Source organism: Eucyclogobius newberryi, unplaced genomic scaffold (genome assembly GCF_026437365.1).
Source record: "Eucyclogobius newberryi isolate DKJ021-1_F unplaced genomic scaffold, fEucNew1.0.hap1 SCAF_11, whole genome shotgun sequence".
In the NCBI taxonomy this organism is placed as follows: domain Eukaryota; kingdom Metazoa; phylum Chordata; class Actinopteri; order Gobiiformes; family Gobiidae; genus Eucyclogobius; species Eucyclogobius newberryi.
The window spans coordinates 11083918-11106417 of record NW_027315735.1 but is presented as its reverse complement, the minus strand read 5'-3'; the positions used below and the strand labels follow the sequence as shown (position 1 = coordinate 11106417).

The 22500-nt window shown below is 45.3% G+C and overlaps 34 non-coding genes across 34 annotated transcripts; 11 read left to right on the top strand and 23 right to left on the bottom strand.

Annotated features, from left to right (window-relative positions):
- Window positions 1–206: 206 nt before the first annotated feature.
- Window positions 207–288, bottom strand: trnal-aag (transfer RNA leucine (anticodon AAG)). Its single transcript has one exon. It is a non-coding gene; the product is annotated as a tRNA-Leu (tRNA).
- A 176-nt stretch (window positions 289–464) lies between these two features.
- trnae-uuc (transfer RNA glutamic acid (anticodon UUC)) lies at window positions 465–536 on the top strand. The gene has a single exon. It is a non-coding gene; the product is annotated as a tRNA-Glu (tRNA).
- A 902-nt stretch (window positions 537–1438) lies between these two features.
- On the bottom strand, window positions 1439–1510 carry trnaw-cca (transfer RNA tryptophan (anticodon CCA)). Its single transcript has one exon. It is a non-coding gene; the product is annotated as a tRNA-Trp (tRNA).
- A 705-nt stretch (window positions 1511–2215) lies between these two features.
- On the bottom strand, window positions 2216–2297 carry trnal-aag (transfer RNA leucine (anticodon AAG)). Its single transcript has one exon. It is a non-coding gene; the product is annotated as a tRNA-Leu (tRNA).
- Window positions 2298–2473: 176 nt separating this feature from the next.
- Window positions 2474–2545, top strand: trnae-uuc (transfer RNA glutamic acid (anticodon UUC)). Its single transcript has one exon. It is a non-coding gene; the product is annotated as a tRNA-Glu (tRNA).
- Window positions 2546–3443: 898 nt separating this feature from the next.
- On the bottom strand, window positions 3444–3515 carry trnaw-cca (transfer RNA tryptophan (anticodon CCA)). The gene has a single exon. It is a non-coding gene; the product is annotated as a tRNA-Trp (tRNA).
- Window positions 3516–4220: 705 nt separating this feature from the next.
- Window positions 4221–4302, bottom strand: trnal-aag (transfer RNA leucine (anticodon AAG)). Its single transcript has one exon. It is a non-coding gene; the product is annotated as a tRNA-Leu (tRNA).
- A 176-nt stretch (window positions 4303–4478) lies between these two features.
- trnae-uuc (transfer RNA glutamic acid (anticodon UUC)) lies at window positions 4479–4550 on the top strand. The gene has a single exon. It is a non-coding gene; the product is annotated as a tRNA-Glu (tRNA).
- Window positions 4551–5455: 905 nt separating this feature from the next.
- On the bottom strand, window positions 5456–5527 carry trnaw-cca (transfer RNA tryptophan (anticodon CCA)). The gene has a single exon. It is a non-coding gene; the product is annotated as a tRNA-Trp (tRNA).
- A 705-nt stretch (window positions 5528–6232) lies between these two features.
- trnal-aag (transfer RNA leucine (anticodon AAG)) lies at window positions 6233–6314 on the bottom strand. Its single transcript has one exon. It is a non-coding gene; the product is annotated as a tRNA-Leu (tRNA).
- A 176-nt stretch (window positions 6315–6490) lies between these two features.
- trnae-uuc (transfer RNA glutamic acid (anticodon UUC)) lies at window positions 6491–6562 on the top strand. Its single transcript has one exon. It is a non-coding gene; the product is annotated as a tRNA-Glu (tRNA).
- Window positions 6563–7465: 903 nt separating this feature from the next.
- Window positions 7466–7537, bottom strand: trnaw-cca (transfer RNA tryptophan (anticodon CCA)). The gene has a single exon. It is a non-coding gene; the product is annotated as a tRNA-Trp (tRNA).
- A 703-nt stretch (window positions 7538–8240) lies between these two features.
- On the bottom strand, window positions 8241–8322 carry trnal-aag (transfer RNA leucine (anticodon AAG)). The gene has a single exon. It is a non-coding gene; the product is annotated as a tRNA-Leu (tRNA).
- Window positions 8323–8498: 176 nt separating this feature from the next.
- Window positions 8499–8570, top strand: trnae-uuc (transfer RNA glutamic acid (anticodon UUC)). The gene has a single exon. It is a non-coding gene; the product is annotated as a tRNA-Glu (tRNA).
- Window positions 8571–9475: 905 nt separating this feature from the next.
- trnaw-cca (transfer RNA tryptophan (anticodon CCA)) lies at window positions 9476–9547 on the bottom strand. Its single transcript has one exon. It is a non-coding gene; the product is annotated as a tRNA-Trp (tRNA).
- Window positions 9548–10252: 705 nt separating this feature from the next.
- On the bottom strand, window positions 10253–10334 carry trnal-aag (transfer RNA leucine (anticodon AAG)). The gene has a single exon. It is a non-coding gene; the product is annotated as a tRNA-Leu (tRNA).
- Window positions 10335–10510: 176 nt separating this feature from the next.
- On the top strand, window positions 10511–10582 carry trnae-uuc (transfer RNA glutamic acid (anticodon UUC)). The gene has a single exon. It is a non-coding gene; the product is annotated as a tRNA-Glu (tRNA).
- Window positions 10583–11487: 905 nt separating this feature from the next.
- Window positions 11488–11559, bottom strand: trnaw-cca (transfer RNA tryptophan (anticodon CCA)). Its single transcript has one exon. It is a non-coding gene; the product is annotated as a tRNA-Trp (tRNA).
- A 705-nt stretch (window positions 11560–12264) lies between these two features.
- On the bottom strand, window positions 12265–12346 carry trnal-aag (transfer RNA leucine (anticodon AAG)). The gene has a single exon. It is a non-coding gene; the product is annotated as a tRNA-Leu (tRNA).
- Window positions 12347–12522: 176 nt separating this feature from the next.
- trnae-uuc (transfer RNA glutamic acid (anticodon UUC)) lies at window positions 12523–12594 on the top strand. The gene has a single exon. It is a non-coding gene; the product is annotated as a tRNA-Glu (tRNA).
- A 909-nt stretch (window positions 12595–13503) lies between these two features.
- Window positions 13504–13575, bottom strand: trnaw-cca (transfer RNA tryptophan (anticodon CCA)). The gene has a single exon. It is a non-coding gene; the product is annotated as a tRNA-Trp (tRNA).
- A 698-nt stretch (window positions 13576–14273) lies between these two features.
- Window positions 14274–14355, bottom strand: trnal-aag (transfer RNA leucine (anticodon AAG)). The gene has a single exon. It is a non-coding gene; the product is annotated as a tRNA-Leu (tRNA).
- Window positions 14356–14531: 176 nt separating this feature from the next.
- On the top strand, window positions 14532–14603 carry trnae-uuc (transfer RNA glutamic acid (anticodon UUC)). The gene has a single exon. It is a non-coding gene; the product is annotated as a tRNA-Glu (tRNA).
- Window positions 14604–15512: 909 nt separating this feature from the next.
- On the bottom strand, window positions 15513–15584 carry trnaw-cca (transfer RNA tryptophan (anticodon CCA)). The gene has a single exon. It is a non-coding gene; the product is annotated as a tRNA-Trp (tRNA).
- A 698-nt stretch (window positions 15585–16282) lies between these two features.
- Window positions 16283–16364, bottom strand: trnal-aag (transfer RNA leucine (anticodon AAG)). The gene has a single exon. It is a non-coding gene; the product is annotated as a tRNA-Leu (tRNA).
- A 176-nt stretch (window positions 16365–16540) lies between these two features.
- On the top strand, window positions 16541–16612 carry trnae-uuc (transfer RNA glutamic acid (anticodon UUC)). The gene has a single exon. It is a non-coding gene; the product is annotated as a tRNA-Glu (tRNA).
- Window positions 16613–17522: 910 nt separating this feature from the next.
- Window positions 17523–17594, bottom strand: trnaw-cca (transfer RNA tryptophan (anticodon CCA)). Its single transcript has one exon. It is a non-coding gene; the product is annotated as a tRNA-Trp (tRNA).
- Window positions 17595–18291: 697 nt separating this feature from the next.
- trnal-aag (transfer RNA leucine (anticodon AAG)) lies at window positions 18292–18373 on the bottom strand. The gene has a single exon. It is a non-coding gene; the product is annotated as a tRNA-Leu (tRNA).
- A 176-nt stretch (window positions 18374–18549) lies between these two features.
- On the top strand, window positions 18550–18621 carry trnae-uuc (transfer RNA glutamic acid (anticodon UUC)). The gene has a single exon. It is a non-coding gene; the product is annotated as a tRNA-Glu (tRNA).
- A 902-nt stretch (window positions 18622–19523) lies between these two features.
- On the bottom strand, window positions 19524–19595 carry trnaw-cca (transfer RNA tryptophan (anticodon CCA)). Its single transcript has one exon. It is a non-coding gene; the product is annotated as a tRNA-Trp (tRNA).
- A 706-nt stretch (window positions 19596–20301) lies between these two features.
- On the bottom strand, window positions 20302–20383 carry trnal-aag (transfer RNA leucine (anticodon AAG)). Its single transcript has one exon. It is a non-coding gene; the product is annotated as a tRNA-Leu (tRNA).
- Window positions 20384–20559: 176 nt separating this feature from the next.
- Window positions 20560–20631, top strand: trnae-uuc (transfer RNA glutamic acid (anticodon UUC)). Its single transcript has one exon. It is a non-coding gene; the product is annotated as a tRNA-Glu (tRNA).
- Window positions 20632–21535: 904 nt separating this feature from the next.
- On the bottom strand, window positions 21536–21607 carry trnaw-cca (transfer RNA tryptophan (anticodon CCA)). Its single transcript has one exon. It is a non-coding gene; the product is annotated as a tRNA-Trp (tRNA).
- Window positions 21608–22312: 705 nt separating this feature from the next.
- trnal-aag (transfer RNA leucine (anticodon AAG)) lies at window positions 22313–22394 on the bottom strand. The gene has a single exon. It is a non-coding gene; the product is annotated as a tRNA-Leu (tRNA).
- Between the last annotated feature and the right edge of the window lie 106 nt (window positions 22395–22500).

Genomic DNA, 22500 nt, shown 5'->3' with positions numbered 1-22500 from the left:
CCTAGGTTTCGGATCCTGCCAACAACGTGGTTTATGTTGTTCCCGTACGGGCCCCTGCTGGCAGGCCATTTGGAGGAAGTAAAGAATCCCTGGTTGGTTTATGACCAGGGCCAAATTTAGAAAATATATTTCATGATAGCTAAACTCAAACGGAAGACATCACACAGCCTGCTAACTTCCTTGCTCTCGACGCTTGGCGTGAGAACTGGCAGCGGTGGGATTTGAACCCACGCCTCCGAAGAGACTGGAGCCTTAATCCAGCGCCTTAGACCACTCGGCCACGCTACCTGTTGCACTGTTGAAAGCCTCATCAGCTTGACCGGTTCTAACCAAGCAGTGTATGTGATCTTTGCAACGTGGATCTGATGACGCTGCTTGTAAGAGACCACGATTGCCCTCAGAAGTACGAAACACATAATCACGGAAGTGGCTCGGTAAATCGACCAATAGAACAAGCAATTGTTTCCCATATGGTCTAGCGGTTAGGATTCCTGGTTTTCACCCAGGTGGCCCGGGTTCAACTCCCGGTATGGGAAAGTCTTTGTGGTAAGCTTCCTTTTTATTAATCCCTCATGAGGGTAATTTATTATCTGCGTTCGTTCGACCCGTCCTTCAGACCTTCAAAGTCCTTTCTCTAGCTCTCCCTCCTCTCTCTTTGTTTTTATTTGTCACTCTCCCTTCTTTTATTTGTTTTTTTTTTAAATACGGTATAGCGTAAAAAACACATACTTTGAAGACGTACAAATACAGTAGGTGGCGGTAAATGCACCTTTTCAGTTGGCGGCCACCCGCCATTAAAAGTAACACAACAACAAAGACTTCATGCGCAAACTCTGGAAGTGTAACTGAAATCCCGCCACTCTAAAATATAGGAAAAATTGCAACTTTGACCAAAATTCCGGAGAAAAATACACGCCGGAATACCAAAAGCAACAGCAAGAATCACACGAGGGGGGGGGGGGCGGACGGACCCCTGAATGATGCAAATCGGACAAGAAATGCGACCAGCGAAACTGTGCAAAAAAACACGTTTCTATAATGATTCTCAAACCATGTTCCGTGTGCATGGAACTTTAGATATCAATTACAGGCGCCGATTTGCGACACGGCACTGCACGCCCACGAGTCTTTGCGATGGTGGTATAGTGGTAAGCATAGCTGCCTTCCAAGCAATTGACCTGGGTTCGATTCCCGGCCGTCGCATGCTTTACATTTGATTTATACTTGTGTATATGCAGTTTCATTCACAACTAAAGCTCTCAGAGGGCAATGGCCAAACTGTCAAACAGTTGAGTATTAGAGGCCAATGCAAATGACGTGCATTTGAACTAATCCTCTTGGCAGGTCGCATCATTGCGGAGTGACAGGTATGAAACAGCCCCAAAACATGAATGAGTGAATGCTGGTCACCCACTATAACAAGAATCAATAAAGTACATGACCCTGACGGGATTTGAACACGCAACCTTCTGATCTGGAGTCAGACGCGCTACCGTTGCGCCACAGAGTCAGCCCGAGTAGTCCGGTCCTATGGCGCTGTGTGTCGATGTAAAGGAAATGCTCAAATAAGCTCTATTTTCAAAATCAAAAAGGTTTTCTGGCAATTGTCAGTGAACAAAATTCCCAAACTACAAGCGTACTTCGGTGGTAAGGTGCAACATAGCATTTTAGCCTAAGTTCACGATGTTTATAACACATCAGATTATTCAGCAACGCCTTGACAGGGATGACTAATGAGGCCAAAGAGTTATTTTGGGGTCTCCCCACGTAGATTTAAATCCCGAGAGTAATGGCTTCTTCTGCTCAAGTGTGTGATGGGATTTTGTTTACTTTGCCAGTGCCCCATTTTTAAGCCTATGGCTTTTGATTTCTTTCTTTCGAGCGATCGAGCGATCGATCAATCGATCGATCGATCTTTGCAAAGTAAATAAGTATTCAACTGCAGACTCTTGATTGACATTGCCATCCCTCTGAACTTTACAACTATGCGCTTGGGCCTCAAAACTACTCCTAGGTTTCGGATCCTGCCAACAACGTGGTTTATGTTGTTCCCGTACGGGCCCCTGCTGGCAGGCCATTTGGAGGAAGTAAAGAATCCCTGGTTGGTTTATGACCAGGGCCAAATTTAGAAAATATATTTCATGATAGCTAAACTCAAACGGAAGACATCACACAGCCTGCTAACTTCCTTGCTCTCGACGCTTGGCGTGAGAACTGGCAGCGGTGGGATTTGAACCCACGCCTCCGAAGAGACTGGAGCCTTAATCCAGCGCCTTAGACCACTCGGCCACGCTACCTGTTGCACTGTTGAAAGCCTCATCAGCTTGACCGGTTCTAACCAAGCAGTGTATGTGATCTTTGCAACGTGGATCTGATGACGCTGCTTGTAAGAGACCACGATTGCCCTCAGAAGTACGAAACACATAATCACGGAAGTGGCTCCGTAAATCGACAAATAGAACCAGCAATTGTTTCTCATATGGTCTAGCGGTTAGGATTCCTGGTTTTCACCCAGGTGGCCCGGGTTCAACTCCCGGTATGGGAAAGTCTTTGTGGTAAGCTTCCTTTTTATTAATCCCTCATGAGGGTAATTTATTATCTGCGTTCGTTCGACCCGTCCTTCAGACCTTCAAAGTCCTTTCTCTATCTCTCCCTCCTCTCTCTTTGTTTTTATTTGTCACTCTCCCTTCTTTTATTTGTTTTTTTTTAAAATACGGTATAGCGTAAAAAACACATACTTTGAAGACGTACAATTACAGTAGGTGGCGGTAAATGCACCTTTTCAGTTGGCGGCCACCCGCCATTAAAAGTAACACAACAACAAAGACTTCATGCGCAAACTCTGGAAGTGTAACTGAAATCCCGCCACTCTAAAATATAGGAAAAATTGCAACTTTGACCAAAATTCCGGAGAAAAATACACGCCGGAATACCAAAAGCAACAGCAAGAATCACACGAGGGGGGGGCGGACGGACCCCTGAATGATGCAAATCGGACAAGAAATGCGACCAGCGAAACTGTGCAAAAAAACACGTTTCTATAATGATTCTCAAACCATGTTCCGTGTGCATGGAACTTTAGATATCAATTACAGGCGCCGATTTGCGACACGGCACTGCAGGCGCATGAGTCTTTGCGATGGTGGTATAGTGGTAAGCATAGCTGCCTTCCAAGCAATTGACCTGGGTTCGATTCCCGGCCGTCGCATGCTTTACATTTGATTTATACTTGTGTATATGCAGTTTCATTCACAACTAAAGCTCTCAGAGGGCAATGGCCAAACTGTCAAACAGTTGAGTATTAGAGGCCAATGCAAATGACGTGCATTTGAACTAATCCTCTTGGCAGGTCGCATCATTGCGGAGTGACAGGTATGAAACAGCCCCAAAACATGAATGAGTGAATGCTGGTCACCCACTATAACAAGAATCAATAAAGTACATGACCCTGACGTGATTTGAACACGCAACCTTCTGATCTGGAGTCAGACGCGCTACCGTTGCGCCACAGAGTCAGCCCGAGTAGTCCGGTCCTATGGCGCTGTGTGTCGATGTAAAGGAAATGCTCAAATAAGCTCTATTTTCAAAATCAAAAAGGTTTTCTGGCAATTGTCAGTGAACAAAATTCCCAAACTACAAGCGTACTTCGGTGGTAAGGTGCAACATAGCATTTTAGCCTAAGTTCACGATGTTTATAACACATCAGATTATTCAGCAACGCCTTGACAGGGATGACTAATGAGGCCAAAGAGTTATTTTGGGGTCTCCCCACGTAGATTTAAATCCCGAGAGTAATGGCTTCTTCTGCTCAAGTGTGTGATGGGATTTTGTTTACTTTGCCAGTGCCCCATTTTTAAGCCTATGGCTTTTGATTTCTTTCTTTCGAGCGATCGAGCGATCGATCAATCGATCGATCGATCTTTGCAAAGTAAATAAGTATTCAACTGCAGACTCTTGATTGACATTGCCATCCCTCTGAACTTTACAACTATGCGCTTGGGCCTCAAAACTACTCCTAGGTTTCGGATCCTGCCAACAACGTGGTTTATGTTGTTCCCGTACGGGCCCCTGCTGGCAGGCCATTTGGAGGAAGTAAAGAATCCCTGGTTGGTTTATGACCAGGGCCAAATTTAGAAAATATATTTCATGATAGCTAAACTCAAATGGAAGACATCACACAGCCTGCTAACTTCCTTGCTCTCGACGCTTGGCGTGAGAACTGGCAGCGGTGGGATTTGAACCCACGCCTCCGAAGAGACTGGAGCCTTAATCCAGCGCCTTAGACCACTCGGCCACGCTACCTGTTGCACTGGTGAAAGCCTCATCAGCTTGACCGGTTCTAACCAAGCAGTGTATGTGATCTTTGCAACGTGGATCTGATGACGCTGCTTGTAAGAGACCACGATTGCCCTCAGAAGTACGAAACACATAATCACGGAAGTGGCTCGGTAAATCGACAAATAGAACCAGCAATTGTTTCCCATATGGTCTAGCGGTTAGGATTCCTGGTTTTCACCCAGGTGGCCCGGGTTCAACTCCCGGTATGGGAAAGTCTTTGTGGTAAGCTTCCTTTTTATTAATCCCTCATGAGGGTAATTTATTATCTGCGTTCGTTCGACCCGTCCTTCAGACCTTCAAAGTCCTTTCTCTAGCTCTCCCTCCTCTCTCTTTGTTTTTATTTGTCACTCTCCCTTCTTTTATTTGTTTTTTTTTTAAATACGGTATAGCGTAAAAAACACATACTTTGAAGACGTACAAATACAGTAGGTGGCGGTAAATGCACCTTTTCAGTTGGCGGCCACCCGCCATTAAAAGTAACACAACAACAAAGACTTCATGCGCAAACTCTGGAAGTGTAACTGAAATCCCGCCACTCTAAAATATAGGAAAAATTGCAACTTTGACCAAAATTCCGGAGAAAAATACACGCCGGAATACCAAAAGCAACAGCAAGAATCACACGAGGGGGGGGGGGGGGGGGGACGGACCCCTGAATGATGCAAATCGGACAAGAAATGCGACCAGCGAAACTGTGCAAAAAAACACGTTTCTATAATGATTCTCAAACCATGTTCCGTGTGCATGGAACTTTAGATATCAATTACAGGCGCCGATTTGCGACACGGCACTGCAGGCGCATGAGTCTTTGCAATTGTGGTATAGTGGTAAGCATAGCTGCCTTCCAAGCAATTGACCTGGGTTCGATTCCCGGCCGTCGCATGCTTTACATTTGATTTATACTTGTGTATATGCTGTTTCATTCACAACTAAAGCTCTTAGAGGGCAATGGCCAAACTGTCAAACAGTTGAGTATTAGAGGCCAATGCAAATGACGTGCATTTGAACTAATCCTCTTGGCAGGTCGCATCATTGCGGAGTGACAGGTATGAAACAGCCCCAAAACATGAATGAGTGAATGCTGGTCACCCACTATAACAAGAATCAATAAAGTACATGACCCTGACGTGATTTGAACACCCAACCTTCTGATCTGGAGTCAGACGCGCTACCGTTGCGCCACAGAGTCAGCCCGAGTAGTCCGGTCCTATGGCGCTGTGTGTCGATGTAAAGGAAATGCTCAAATAAGCTCTATTTTCAAAATCAAAAAGGTTTTCTGGCAATTGTCAGTGAACAAAATTCCCAAACTACAAGCGTACTTCGGTGGTAAGGTGCAACATAGCATTTTAGCCTAAGTTCACGATGTTTATAACACATCAGATTATTCAGCAACGCCTTGACAGGGATGACTAATGAGGCCAAAGAGTTATTTTGGGGTCTCCCCACGTAGATTTAAATCCCGAGAGTAATGGCTTCTTCTGCTCAAGTGTGTGATGGGATTTTGTTTACTTTGCCAGTGCCCCATTTTTAAGCCTATGGCTTTTGATTTCTTTCTTTCGAGCGATCGAGCGATGGATCAATCGATCGATCGATCTTTGCAAAGTAAATAAGTATTCAACTGCAGACTCTTGATTGACATTGCCATCCCTCTGAACTTTACAACTATGCGCTTGGGCCTCAAAACTACTCCTAGGTTTCGGATCCTGCCAACAACGTGGTTTATGTTGTTCCCGTACGGGCCCCTGCTGGCAGGCCATTTGGAGGAAGTAAAGAATCCCTGGTTGGTTTATGACCAGGGCCAAATTTAGAAAATATATTTCATGATAGCTAAACTCAAATGGAAGACATCACACAGCCTGCTAACTTCCTTGCTCTCGACGCTTGGCGTGAGAACTGGCAGCGGTGGGATTTGAACCCACGCCTCCGAAGAGACTGGAGCCTTAATCCAGCGCCTTAGACCACTCGGCCACGCTACCTGTTGCACTGTTGAAAGCCTCATCAGCTTGACCGGTTCTAACCAAGCAGTGTATGTGATCTTTGCAACGTGGATCTGATGACGCTGCTTGTAAGAGACCACGATTGCCCTCAGAAGTACGAAACACATAATCACGGAAGTGGCTCGGTAAATCGACCAATAGAACCAGCAATTGTTTCCCATATGGTCTAGCGGTTAGGATTCCTGGTTTTCACCCAGGTGGCCCGGGTTCAACTCCCGGGATGGGAAAGTCTTTGTGGTAAGCTTCCTTTTTATTAATCCCTCATGAGGGTAATTTATTATCTGCGTTCGTTCGACCCGTCCTTCAGACCTTCAAAGTCCTTTCTCTAGCTCTCCCTCCTCTCTCTTTGTTTTTATTTGTCACTCTCCCTTCTTTTATTTGTTTTTTTTTTAAATACGGTATAGCGTAAAAAACACATACTTTGAAGACGTACAAATACAGTAGGTGGCGGTAAATGCACCTTTTCAGTTGGCGGCCACCCGCCATTAAAAGTAACACAACAACAAAGACTTCATGCGCAAACTCTGGAAGTGTAACTGAAATCCCGCCACTCTAAAATATAGGAAAAATTGCAACTTTGACCAAAATTCCGGAGAAAAATACACGCCGGAATACCAAAAGCAACAGCAAGAATCACACGAGGGGGGGGGGGGGGGGACGGACCCCTGAATGATGCAAATCGGACAAGAAATGCGACCAGCGAAACTGTGCAAAAAAACACGTTTCTATAATGATTCTCAAACCATGTTCCGTGTGCATGGAACTTTAGATATCAATTACAGGCGCCGATTTGCGACACGGCACTGCAGGCGCATGAGTCTTTGCAATTGTGGTATAGTGGTAAGCATAGCTGCCTTCCAAGCAATTGACCTGGGTTCGATTCCCGGCCGTCGCATGCTTTACATTTGATTTATACTTGTGTATATGCTGTTTCATTCACAACTAAAGCTCTTAGAGGGCAATGGCCAAACTGTCAAACAGTTGAGTATTAGAGGCCAATGCAAATGACGTGCATTTGAACTAATCCTCTTGGCAGGTCGCATCATTGCGGAGTGACAGGTATGAAACAGCCCCAAAACATGAATGAGTGAATGCTGGTCACCCACTATAACAAGAATCAATAAAGTACATGACCCTGACGTGATTTGAACACGCAACCTTCTGATCTGGAGTCAGACGCGCTACCGTTGCGCCACAGAGTCAGCCCGAGTAGTCCGGTCCTATGGCGCTGTGTGTCGATGTAAAGGAAATGCTCAAATAAGCTCTATTTTCAAAATCAAAAAAGGTTTTCTGGCAATTGTCAGTGAACAAAATTCCCAAACTACAAGCGTACTTCGGTGGTAAGGTGCAACATAGCATTTTAGCCTAAGTTCACGATGTTTATAACACATCAGATTATTCAGCAACGCCTTGACAGGGATGACTAATGAGGCCAAAGAGTTATTTTGGGGTCTCCCCACGTAGATTTAAATCCCGAGAGTAATGGCTTCTTCTGCTCAAGTGTGTGATGGGATTTTGTTTACTTTGCCAGTGCCCCATTTTTAAGCCTATGGCTTTTGATTTCTTTCTTTCGAGCGATCGAGCGATCGATCAATCGATCGATCGATCTTTGCAAAGTAAATAAGTATTCAACTGCAGACTCTTGATTGACATTGCCATCCCTCTGAACTTTACAACTATGCGCTTGGGCCTCAAAACTACTCCTAGGTTTCGGATCCTGCCAACAACGTGGTTTATGTTGTTCCCGTACGGGCCCCTGCTGGCAGGCCATTTGGAGGAAGTAAAGAATCCCTGGTTGGTTTATGACCAGGGCCAAATTTAGAAAATATATTTCATGATAGCTAAACTCAAAAAGACATCACACAGCCTGCTAACTTCCTTGCTCTCGACGCTTGGCGTGAGAACTGGCAGCGGTGGGATTTGAACCCACGCCTCCGAAGAGACTGGAGCCTTAATCCAGCGCCTTAGACCACTCGGCCACGCTACCTGTTGCACTGTTGAAAGCCTCATCAGCTTGACCGGTTCTAACCAAGCAGTGTATGTGATCTTTGCAACGTGGATCTGATGACGCTGCTTGTAAGAGACCACGATTGCCCTCAGAAGTACGAAACACATAATCACGGAAGTGGCTCGGTAAATCGACCAATAGAACCAGCAATTGTTTCCCATATGGTCTAGCGGTTAGGATTCCTGGTTTTCACCCAGGTGGCCCGGGTTCAACTCCCGGGATGGGAAAGTCTTTGTGGTAAGCTTCCTTTTTATTAATCCCTCATGAGGGTAATTTATTATCTGCGTTCGTTCGACCCGTCCTTCAGACCTTCAAAGTCCTTTCTCTAGCTCTCCCTCCTCTCTCTTTGTTTTTATTTGTCACTCTCCCTTCTTTTATTTGTTTTTTTTTAAAATACGGTATAGCGTAAAAAACACATACTTTGAAGACGTACAAATACAGTAGGTGGCGGTAAATGCACCTTTTCAGTTGGCGGCCACCCGCCATTAAAAGTAACACAACAACAAAGACTTCATGCGCAAACTCTGGAAGTGTAACTGAAATCCCGCCACTCTAAAATATAGGAAAAATTGCAACTTTGACCAAAATTCCGGAGAAAAATACACGCCGGAATACCAAAAGCAACAGCAAGAATCACACGGGGGGGGGGGGGGGGGGGGACGGACCCCTGAATGATGCAAATCGGACAAGAAATGCGACCAGCGAAACTGTGCAAAAAAACACGTTTCTATAATGATTCTCAAACCATGTTCCGTGTGCATGGAACTTTAGATATCAATTACAGGCGCCGATTTGCGACACGGCACTGCACGCCCACGAGTCTTTGCAATTGTGGTATAGTGGTAAGCATAGCTGCCTTCCAAGCAATTGACCTGGGTTCGATTCCCGGCCGTCGCATGCTTTACATTTGATTTATACTTGTGTATATGCAGTTTCATTCACAACTAAAGCTCTCAGAGGGCAATGGCCAAACTGTCAAACGGTTGAGTATTAGAGGCCAATGCAAATGACGTGCATTTGAACTAATCCTCTTGGCAGGTCGCATCATTGCGGAGTGACAGGTATGAAACAGCCCCAAAACATGAATGAGTGAATGCTGGTCACCCACTATAACAAGAATCAATAAAGTACATGACCCTGACGTGATTTGAACACGCAACCTTCTGATCTGGAGTCAGACGCGCTACCGTTGCGCCACAGAGTCAGCCCGAGTAGTCCGGTCCTATGGCGCTGTGTGTCGATGTAAAGGAAATGTTCAAATAAGCTCTATTTTCAAAATCAAAAAGGTTTTCTGGCAATTGTCAGTGAACAAAATTCCCAAACTACAAGCGTACTTCGGTGGTAAGGTGCAACATAGCATTTTAGCCTAAGTTCACGATGTTTATAACACATCAGATTATTCAGCAACGCCTTGACAGGGATGACTAATGAGGCCAAAGAGTTATTTTGGGGTCTCCCCACGTAGATTTAAATCCCGAGAGTAATGGCTTCTTCTGCTCAAGTGTGTGATGGGATTTTGTTTACTTTGCCAGTGCCCCATTTTTAAGCCTATGGCTTTTGATTTCTTTCTTTCGAGCGATCGAGCGATCGATCAATCGATCGATCGATCTTTGCAAAGTAAATAAGTATTCAACTGCAGACTCTTGATTGACATTGCCATCCCTCTGAACTTTACAACTATGCGCTTGGGCCTCAAAACTACTCCTAGGTTTCGGATCCTGCCAACAACGTGGTTTATGTTGTTCCCGTACGGGCCCCTGCTGGCAGGCCATTTGGAGGAAGTAAAGAATCCCTGGTTGGTTTATGACCAGGGCCAAATTTAGAAAATATATTTCATGATAGCTAAAGTCAAACGGAAGACATCACACAGCCTGCTAACTTCCTTGCTCTCGACGCTTGGCGTGAGAACTGGCAGCGGTGGGGTTTGAACCCACGCCTCCGAAGAGACTGGAGCCTTAATTCAGCGCCTTAGACCACTCGGCCACGCTACCTGTTGCACTGTTGAAAGCCTCATCAGCTTGACCGGTTCTAACCAAGCAGTGTATGTGATCTTTGCAACGTGGATCTGATGACGCTGCTTGTAAGAGACCACGATTGCCCTCAGAAGTACGAAACACATAATCACGGAAGTGGCTCAGTAAATCGACCAATAGAACCAGCAATTGTTTCCCATATGGTCTAGCGGTTAGGATTCCTGGTTTTCACCCAGGTGGCCCGGGTTCAACTCCCGGTATGGGAAAGTCTTTGTGGTAAGCTTCCTTTTTATTAATCCCTCATGAGGGTAATTTATTATCTGCGTTCGTTCGACCCGTCCTTCAGACCTTCAAAGTCCTTTCTCTAGCTCTCCCTCCTCTCTCTTTGTTTTTATTTGTCACTCTCCCTTCTTTTATTTGTTTTTTTTTTAAATACGGTATAGCGTAAAAAACACATACTTTGAAGACGTACAAATACAGTAGGTGGCGGTAAATGCACCTTTTCAGTTGGCGGCCACCCGCCATTAAAAGTAACACAACAACAAAGACTTCATGCGCAAACTCTGGAAGTGTAACTGAAATCCCGCCACTCTAAAATATAGGAAAAATTGCAACTTTGACCAAAATTCCGGAGAAAAATACACGCCGGAATACCAAAAGCAACAGCAAGAATCACACGAGGGGGGGGGGGGGGGGGCGGACGGACCCCTGAATGATGCAAATCGGACAAGAAATGCGACCAGCGAAACTGCAAAAAAACACGTTTCTATAATGATTCTCAAACCATGTTCCGTGTGCATGGAACTTTAGATATCAATTACAGGCGCCGATTTGCGACACGGCACTGCAGGCATATGAGTCTTTGCGATGGTGGTATAGTGGTAAGCATAGCTGCCCTCCAAGCAATTGACCTGGGTTCGATTCCCGGCCGTCGCATGCTTTACATTTGATTTATACTTGTGTATATGCAGTTTCATTCACAACTAAAGCTCTCAGAGGGCAATGGCCAAACTGTCAAACAGTTGAGTATTAGAGGCCAATGCAAATGACGTGCATTTGAACTAATCCTCTTGGCAGGTCGCATCATTGCGGAGTGACAGGTATGAAACAGCCCCAAAACATGAATGAGTGAATGCTGGTCACCCACTATAACAAGAATCAATAAAGTACATGACCCTGACGTGATTTGAACACGCAACCTTCTGATCTGGAGTCAGACGCGCTACCGTTGCGCCACAGAGTCAGCCCGAGTAGTCCGGTCCTATGGCGCTGTGTGTCGATGTAAAGGAAATGCTCAAATAAGCTCTATTTTCAAAATCAAAAAGGTTTTCTGGCAATTGTCAGTGAACAAAATTCCCAAACTACAAGCGTACTTCGGTGGTAAGGTGCAACATAGCATTTTAGCCTAAGTTCACGATGTTTATAACACATCAGATTATTCAGCAACGCCTTGACAGGGATGACTAATGAGGCCAAAGAGTTATTTTGGGGTCTCCCCACGTAGATTTAAATCCCGAGAGTAATGGCTTCTTCTGCTCAAGTGTGTGATGGGATTTTGTTTACTTTGCCAGTGCCCCATTTTTAAGCCTATGGCTTTTGATTTCTTTCTTTCGAGCGATCGAGCGATCGATCAATCGATCGATCGATCTTTGCAAAGTAAATAAGTATTCAACTGCAGACTCTTGATTGACATTGCCATCCCTCTGAACTTTACAACTATGCGCTTGGGCCTCAAAACTACTCCTAGGTTTCGGATCCTGCCAACAACGTGGTTTATGTTGTTCCCGTACGGGCCCCTGCTGGCAGGCCATTTGGAGGAAGTAAAGAATCCCTGGTTGGTTTATGACCAGGGCCAAATTTAGAAAATATATTTCATGATAGCTAAAGTCAAACGGAAGACATCACACAGCCTGCTAACTTCCTTGCTCTCGACGCTTGGCGTGAGAACTGGCAGCGGTGGGGTTTGAACCCACGCCTCCGAAGAGACTGGAGCCTTAATTCAGCGCCTTAGACCACTCGGCCACGCTACCTGTTGCACTGTTGAAAGCCTCATCAGCTTGACCGGTTCTAACCAAGCAGTGTATGTGATCTTTGCAACGTGGATCTGATGACGCTGCTTGTAAGAGACCACGATTGCCCTCAGAAGTACGAAACACATAATCACGGAAGTGGCTCGGTAAATCGACCAATAGAACCAGCAATTGTTTCCCATATGGTCTAGCGGTTAGGATTCCTGGTTTTCACCCAGGTGGCCCGGGTTCAACTCCCGGTATGGGAAAGTCTTTGTGGTAAGCTTCCTTTTTATTAATCCCTCATGAGGGTAATTTATTATCTGCGTTCGTTCGACCCGTCCTTCAGACCTTCAAAGTCCTTTCTCTAGCTCTCCCTCCTCTCTCTTTGTTTTTACTTGTCACTCTCCCTTCTTTTATTTGTTTTTTTTTTAAATACGGTATAGCGTAAAAAACACATACTTTGAAGACGTACAATTACAGTAGGTGGCGGTAAATGCACCTTTTCAGTTGGCGGCCACCCGCCATTAAAAGTAACACAACAACAAAGACTTCATGCGCAAACTCTGGAAGTGTAACTGAAATCCCGCCACTCTAAAATATAGGAAAAATTGCAACTTTGACCAAAATTCCGGAGAAAAATACACGCCGGAATACCAAAAGCAACAGCAAGAATCACACGAGGGGGGGGGGGGGGGGGGGGGCGGACGGACCCCTGAATGATGCAAATCGGACAAGAAATGCGACCAGCGAAACTGCAAAAAAACACGTTTCTATAATGATTCTCAAACCATGTTCCGTGTGCATGGAACTTTAGATATCAATTACAGGCGCCGATTTGCGACACGGCACTGCAGGCATATGAGTCTTTGCGATGGTGGTATAGTGGTAAGCATAGCTGCCTTCCAAGCAATTGACCTGGGTTCGATTCCCGGCCGTCGCATGCTTTACATTTGATTTATACTTGTGTATATGCAGTTTCATTCACAACTAAAGCTCTCAGAGGGCAATGGCCAAACTGTCAAACAGTTGAGTATTAGAGGCCAATGCAAATGACGTGCATTTGAACTAATCCTCTTGGCAGGTCGCATCATTGCGGAGTGACAGGTATGAAACAGCCCCAAAACATGAATGAGTGAATGCTGGTCACCCACTATAACAAGAATCAATAAAGTACATGACCCTGACGTGATTTGAACACGCAACCTTCTGATCTGGAGTCAGACGCGCTACCGTTGCGCCACAGAGTCAGCCCGAGTAGTCCGGTCCTATGGCGCTGTGTGTCGATGTAAAGGAAATGCTCAAATAAGCTCTATTTTCAAAATCAAAAAGGTTTTCTGGCAATTGTCAGTGAACAAAATTCCCAAACTACAAGCGTACTTCGGTGGTAAGGTGCAACATAGCATTTTAGCCTAAGTTCACGATGTTTATAACACATCAGATTATTCAGCAACGCCTTGACAGGGATGACTAATGAGGCCAAAGAGTTATTTTGGGGTCTCCCCACGTAGATTTAAATCCCGAGAGTAATGGCTTCTTCTGCTCAAGTGTGTGATGGGATTTTGTTTACTTTGCCAGTGCCCCATTTTTAAGCCTATGGCTTTTGATTTCTTTCTTTCGAGCGATCGATCAATCGATCGATCGATCTTTGCAAAGTAAATAAGTATTCAACTGCAGACTCTTGATTGACATTGCCATCCCTCTGAACTTTACAACTATGCGCTTGGGCCTCAAAACTACTCCTAGGTTTCGGATCCTGCCAACAACGTGGTTTATGTTGTTCCCGTACGGGCCCCTGCTGGCAGGCCATTTGGAGGAAGTAAAGAATCCCTGGTTGGTTTATGACCAGGGCAATAATTTAGAAAATATATTTCATGATAGCTAAACTCAAACGGAAGACATCACACAGCCTGCTAACTTCCTTGCTCTCGACGCTTGGCGTGAGAACTGGCAGCGGTGGGGTTTGAACCCACGCCTCCGAAGAGACTGGAGCCTTAATTCAGCGCCTTAGACCACTCGGCCACGCTACCTGTTGCACTGTTGAAAGCCTCATCAGCTTGACCGGTTCTAACCAAGCAGTGTATGTGATCTTTGCAACGTGGATCTGATGACGCTGCTTGTAAGAGACCACGATTGCCCTCAGAAGTACGAAACACATAATCACGGAAGTGGCTCGGTAAATCGACCAATAGAACCAGCAATTGTTTCCCATATGGTCTAGCGGTTATGATTCCTGGTTTTCACCCAGGTGGCCCGGGTTCAACTCCCGGTATGGGAAAGTCTTTGTGGTAAGCTTCCTTTTTATTAATCCCTCATGAGGGTAATTTATTATCTGCGTTCGTTCGACCCGTCCTTCAGACCTTCAAAGTCCTTTCTCTAGCTCTCCCTCCTCTCTCTTTGTTTTTATTTGTCACTCTCCCTTCTTTTATTTGTTTTTTTTTTAAATACGGTATAGCGTAAAAAACACATACTTTGAAGACGTACAAATACAGTAGGTGGCGGTAAATGCACCTTTTCAGTTGGCGGCCACCCGCCATTAAAAGTAACACAACAACAAAGACTTCATGCGCAAACTCTGGAAGTGTAACTGAAATCCCGCCACTCTAAAATATAGGAAAAATTGCAACTTTGACCAAAATTCCGGAGAAAAATACACGCCGGAATACCAAAAGCAACAGCAAGAATCACACGGGGGGGGGGGGGGGGGGGGGGGCGGACGGACCCCTGAATGATGCAAATCGGACAAGAAATGCGACCAGCGAAACTGCAAAAAAACACGTTTCTATAATGATTCTCAAACCATGTTCCGTGTGCATGGAACTTTAGATATCAATTACAGGCGCCGATTTGCGACACGGCACTGCAAGCATGTGAGTCTTTGCGATGGTGGTATAGTGGTAAGCATAGCTGCCTTCCAAGCAATTGACCTGGGTTCGATTCCCGGCCGTCGCATGCTTTACATTTGATTTATACTTGTGTATATGCAGTTTCATTCACAACTAAAGCTCTCAGAGGGCAATGGCCAAACTGTCAAACAGTTGAGTATTAGAGGCCAATGCAAATGACGTGCATTTGAACTAATCCTCTTGGCAGGTCGCATCATTGCGGAGTGACAGGTATGAAACAGCCCCAAAACATGAATGAGTGAATGCTGGTCACCCACTATAACAAGAATCAATAAAGTACATGACCCTGACGTGATTTGAACACGCAACCTTCTGATCTGGAGTCAGACGCGCTACCGTTGCGCCACAGAGTCAGCCCGAGTAGTCCGGTCCTATGGCGCTGTGTGTCGATGTAAAGGAAATGCTCAAATAAGCTCTATTTTCAAAATCAAAAAGGTTTTCTGGCAATTGTCAGTGAACAAAATTCCCAAACTACAAGCGTACTTCGGTGGTAAGGTGCAACATAGCATTTTAGCCTAAGTTCACGATGTTTATAACACATCAGATTATTCAGCAACGCCTTGACAGGGATGACTAATGAGGCCAAAGAGTTATTTTGGGGTCTCCCCACGTAGATTTAAATCCCGAGAGTAATGGCTTCTTCTGCTCAAGTGTGTGATGGGATTTTGTTTACTTTGCCAGTGCCCCATTTTTAAGCCTATGGCTTTTGATTTCTTTCTTTCGAGCGATCGATCAATCGATCGATCGATCTTTGCAAAGTAAATAAGTATTCAACTGCAGACTCTTGATTGACATTGCCATCCCTCTGAACTTTACAACTATGCGCTTGGGCCTCAAAACTACTCCTAGGTTTCGGATCCTGCCAACAACGTGGTTTATGTTGTTCCCGTACGGGCCCCTGCTGGCAGGCCATTTGGAGGAAGTAAAGAATCCCTGGTTGGTTTATGACCAGGGCAATAATTTAGAAAATATATTTCATGATAGCTAAACTCAAACGGAAGACATCACACAGCCTGCTAACTTCCTTGCTCTCGACGCTTGGCGTGAGAACTGGCAGCGGTGGGGTTTGAACCCACGCCTCCGAAGAGACTGGAGCCTTAATTCAGCGCCTTAGACCACTCGGCCACGCTACCTGTTGCACTGTTGAAAGCCTCATCAGCTTGACCGGTTCTAACCAAGCAGTGTATGTGATCTTTGCAACGTGGATCTGATGACGCTGCTTGTAAGAGACCACGATTGCCCTCAGAAGTACGAAACACATAATCACGGAAGTGGCTCGGTAAATCGACCAATAGAACCAGCAATTGTTTCCCATATGGTCTAGCGGTTATGATTCCTGGTTTTCACCCAGGTGGCCCGGGTTCAACTCCCGGTATGGGAAAGTCTTTGTGGTAAGCTTCCTTTTTATTAATCCCTCATGAGGGTAATTTATTATCTGCGTTCGTTCGACCCGTCCTTCAGACCTTCAAAGTCCTTTCTCTAGCTCTCCCTCCTCTCTCTTTGTTTTTATTTGTCACTCTCCCTTCTTTTATTTGTTTTTTTTTTAAATACGGTATAGCGTAAAAAACACATACTTTGAAGACGTACAAATACAGTAGGTGGCGGTAAATGCACCTTTTCAGTTGGCGGCCACCCGCCATTAAAAGTAACACAACAACAAAGACTTCATGCGCAAACTCTGGAAGTGTAACTGAAATCCCGCCACTCTAAAATATAGGAAAAATTGCAACTTTGACCAAAATTCCGGAGAAAAATACACGCCGGAATACCAAAAGCAACAGCAAGAATCACACGGGGGGGGGGGGGGGGGGGGGGGGCGGACGGACCCCTGAATGATGCAAATCGGACAAGAAATGCGACCAGCGAAACTGCAAAAAAACACGTTTCTATAATGATTCTCAAACCATGTTCCGTGTGCATGGAACTTTAGATATCAATTACAGGCGCCGATTTGCGACACGGCACTGCAAGCATGTGAGTCTTTGCGATGGTGGTATAGTGGTAAGCATAGCTGCCTTCCAAGCAATTGACCTGGGTTCGATTCCCGGCCGTCGCATGCTTTACATTTGATTTATACTTGTGTATATGCAGTTTCATTCACAACTAAAGCTCTCAGAGGGCAATGGCCAAACTGTCAAACAGTTGAGTATTAGAGGCCAATGCAAATGACGTGCATTTGAACTAATCCTCTTGGCAGGTCGCATCATTGCGGAGTGACAGGTATGAAACAGCCCCAAAACATGAATGAGTGAATGCTGGTCACCCACTATAACAAGAATCAATAAAGTACATGACCCTGACGTGATTTGAACACGCAACCTTCTGATCTGGAGTCAGACGCGCTACCGTTGCGCCACAGAGTCAGCCCGAGTAGTCCGGTCCTATGGCGCTGTGTGTCGATGTAAAGGAAATGCTCAAATAAGCTCTATTTTCAAAATCAAAAAGGTTTTCTGGCAATTGTCAGTGAACAAAATTCCCAAACTACAAGCGTACTTCGGTGGTAAGGTGCAACATAGCATTTTAGCCTAAGTTCACGATGTTTATAACACATCAGATTATTCAGCAACGCCTTGACAGGGATGACTAATGAGGCCAAAGAGTTATTTTGGGGTCTCCCCACGTAGATTTAAATCCCGAGAGTAATGGCTTCTTCTGCTCAAGTGTGTGATGGGATTTTGTTTACTTTGCCAGTGCCCCATTTTTAAGCCTATGGCTTTTGATTTCTTTCTTTCGAGCGATCGATCAATCGATCGATCGATCTTTGCAAAGTAAATAAGTATTCAACTGCAGACTCTTGATTGACATTGCCATCCCTCTGAACTTTACAACTATGCGCTTGGGCCTCAAAACTACTCCTAGGTTTCGGATCCTGCCAACAACGTGGTTTATGTTGTTCCCGTACGGGCCCCTGCTGGCAGGCCATTTGGAGGAAGTAAAGAATCCCTGGTTGGTTTATGACCAGGGCCAAATTTAGAAAATATATTTCATGATAGCTAAACTCAAATGGAAGACATCACACAGCCTGCTAACTTCCTTGCTCTCGACGCTTGGCGTGAGAACTGGCAGCGGTGGGATTTGAACCCACGCCTCCGAAGAGACTGGAGCCTTAATCCAGCGCCTTAGACCACTCGGCCACGCTACCTGTTGCACTGTTGAAAGCCTCATCAGCTTGACCGGTTCTAACCAAGCAGTGTATGTGATCTTTGCAACGTGGATCTGATGACGCTGCTTGTAAGAGACCACGATTGCCCTCAGAAGTACGAAACACATAATCACGGAAGTGGCTCGGTAAATCGACCAATAGAACCAGCAATTGTTTCCCATATGGTCTAGCGGTTAGGATTCCTGGTTTTCACCCAGGTGGCCCGGGTTCAACTCCCGGGATGGGAAAGTCTTTGTGGTAAGCTTCCTTTTTATTAATCCCTCATGAGGGTAATTTATTATCTGCGTTCGTTCGACCCGTCCTTCAGACCTTCAAAGTCCTTTCTCTAGCTCTCCCTCCTCTCTCTTTGTTTTTATTTGTCACTCTCCCTTCTTTTATTTGTTTTTTTTTTAAATACGGTATAGCGTAAAAAACACATACTTTGAAGACGTACAAATACAGTAGGTGGCGGTAAATGCACCTTTTCAGTTGGCGGCCACCCGCCATTAAAAGTAACACAACAACAAAGACTTCATGCGCAAACTCTGGAAGTGTAACTGAAATCCCGCCACTCTAAAATATAGGAAAAATTGCAACTTTGACCAAAATTCCGGAGAAAAATACACGCCGGAATACCAAAAGCAACAGCAAGAATCACACGAGGGGGGGGGGGGGGGACGGACCCCTGAATGATGCAAATCGGACAAGAAATGCGACCAGCGAAACTGTGCAAAAAAACACGTTTCTATAATGATTCTCAAACCATGTTCCGTGTGCATGGAACTTTAGATATCAATTACAGGCGCCGATTTGCGACACGGCACTGCAGGCGCATGAGTCTTTGCAATTGTGGTATAGTGGTAAGCATAGCTGCCTTCCAAGCAATTGACCTGGGTTCGATTCCCGGCCGTCGCATGCTTTACATTTGATTTATACTTGTGTATATGCTGTTTCATTCACAACTAAAGCTCTTAGAGGGCAATGGCCAAACTGTCAAACAGTTGAGTATTAGAGGCCAATGCAAATGACGTGCATTTGAACTAATCCTCTTGGCAGGTCGCATCATTGCGGAGTGACAGGTATGAAACAGCCCCAAAACATGAATGAGTGAATGCTGGTCACCCACTATAACAAGAATCAATAAAGTACATGACCCTGACGTGATTTGAACACGCAACCTTCTGATCTGGAGTCAGACGCGCTACCGTTGCGCCACAGAGTCAGCCCGAGTAGTCCGGTCCTATGGCGCTGTGTGTCGATGTAAAGGAAATGCTCAAATAAGCTCTATTTTCAAAATCAAAAAAGGTTTTCTGGCAATTGTCAGTGAACAAAATTCCCAAACTACAAGCGTACTTCGGTGGTAAGGTGCAACATAGCATTTTAGCCTAAGTTCACGATGTTTATAACACATCAGATTATTCAGCAACGCCTTGACAGGGATGACTAATGAGGCCAAAGAGTTATTTTGGGGTCTCCCCACGTAGATTTAAATCCCGAGAGTAATGGCTTCTTCTGCTCAAGTGTGTGATGGGATTTTGTTTACTTTGCCAGTGCCCCATTTTTAAGCCTATGGCTTTTGATTTCTTTCTTTCGAGCGATCGAGCGATCGATCAATCGATCGATCGATCTTTGCAAAGTAAATAAGTATTCAACTGCAGACTCTTGATTGACATTGCCATCCCTCTGAACTTTACAACTATGCGCTTGGGCCTCAAAACTACTCCTAGGTTTCGGATCCTGCCAACAACGTGGTTTATGTTGTTCCCGTACGGGCCCCTGCTGGCAGGCCATTTGGAGGAAGTAAAGAATCCCTGGTTGGTTTATGACCAGGGCCAAATTTAGAAAATATATTTCATGATAGCTAAAGTCAAACGGAAGACATCACACAGCCTGCTAACTTCCTTGCTCTCGACGCTTGGCGTGAGAACTGGCAGCGGTGGGGTTTGAACCCACGCCTCCGAAGAGACTGGAGCCTTAATTCAGCGCCTTAGACCACTCGGCCACGCTACCTGTTGCACTGTTGAAAGCCTCATCAGCTTGACCGGTTCTAACCAAGCAGTGTATGTGATCTTTGCAACGTGGATCTGATGACGCTGCTTGTAAGAGACCACGATTGCCCTCAGAAGTACGAAACACATAATCACGGAAGTGGCTCAGTTAATCGACCAATAGAACCAGCAATTGTTTCCCATATGGTCTAGCGGTTAGGATTCCTCGTTTTCACCCAGGTGGCCCGGGTTCAACTCCCGGTATGGGAAAGTCTTTGTGGTAAGCTTCCTTTTTATTAATCCCTCATGAGGGTAATTTATTATCTGCGTTCGTTCGACCCGTCCTTCAGACCTTCAAAGTCCTTTCTCTAGCTCTCCCTCCTCTCTCTTTGTTTTTATTTGTCACTCTCCCTTCTTTTATTTGTTTTTTTTTTAAATACGGTATAGCGTAAAAAACACATACTTTGAAGACGTACAAATACAGTAGGTGGCGGTAAATGCACCTTTTCAGTTGGCGGCCACCCGCCATTAAAAGTAACACAACAACAAAGACTTCATGCGCAAACTCTGGAAGTGTAACTGAAATCCCGCCACTCTAAAATATAGGAAAAATTGCAACTTTGACCAAAATTCCGGAGAAAAATACACGCCGGAATACCAAAAGCAACAGCAAGAATCACACGAGGGGGGGGGGGGGGGGGGGGGACCCCTGAATGATGCAAATCGGACAAGAAATGCGACCAGCGAAACTGTGCAAAAAAACACGTTTCTATAATGATTCTCAAACCATGTTCCGTGTGCATGGAACTTTAGATATCAATTACAGGCGCCGATTTGCGACACGGCACTGCAGGCGCATGAGTCTTTGCAATTGTGGTATAGTGGTAAGCATAGCTGCCTTCCAAGCAATTGACCTGGGTTCGATTCCCGGCCGTCGCATGCTTTACATTTGATTTATACTTGTGTATATGCTGTTTCATTCACAACTAAAGCTCTTAGAGGGCAATGGCCAAACTGTCAAACGGTTGAGTATTAGAGGCCAATGCAAATGACGTGCATTTGAACTAATCCTCTTGGCAGGTCGCATCATTGCGGAGTGACAGGTATGAAACAGCCCCAAAACATGAATGAGTGAATGCTGGTCACCCACTATAACAAGAATCAATAAAGTACATGACCCTGACGTGATTTGAACACGCAACCTTCTGATCTGGAGTCAGACGCGCTACCGTTGCGCCACAGAGTCAGCCCGAGTAGTCCGGTCCTATGGCGCTGTGTGTCGATGTAAAGGAAATGCTCAAATAAGCTCTATTTTCAAAATCAAAAAGGTTTTCTGGCAATTGTCAGTGAACAAAATTCCCAAACTACAAGCGTACTTCGGTGGTAAGGTGCAACATAGCATTTTAGCCTAAGTTCACGATGTTTATAACACATCAGATTATTCAGCAACGCCTTGACAGGGATGACTAATGAGGCCAAAGAGTTATTTTGGGGTCTCCCCACGTAGATTTAAATCCCGAGAGTAATGGCTTCTTCTGCTCAAGTGTGTGATGGGATTTTGTTTACTTTGCCAGTGCCCCATTTTTAAGCCTATGGCTTTTGATTTCTTTCTTTCGAGCGATCGAGCGATCGATCAATCGATCGATCGATCTTTGCAAAGTAAATAAGTATTCAACTGCAGACTCTTGATTGACATTGCCATCCCTCTGAACTTTACAACTATGCGCTTGGGCCTCAAAACTACTCCTAGGTTTCGGATCCTGCCAACAACGTGGTTTATGTTGTTCCCGTACGGGCCCCTGCTGGCAGGCCATTTGGAGGAAGTAAAGAATCCCTGGTTGGTTTATGACCAGGGCCAAATTTAGAAAATATATTGCATGATAGCTAAAGTCAAACGGAAGACATCACACAGCCTGCTAACTTCCTTGCTCTCGACGCTTGGCGTGAGAACTGGCAGCGGTGGGGTTTGAACCCACGCCTCCGAAGAGACTGGAGCCTTAATTCAGCGCCTTAGACCACTCGGCCACGCTACCTGTTGCACTGTTGAAAGCCTCATCAGCTTGACCGGTTCTAACCAAGCAGTGTATGTGATCTTTGCAACGTGGATCTGATGACGCTGCTTGTAAGAGACCACGATTG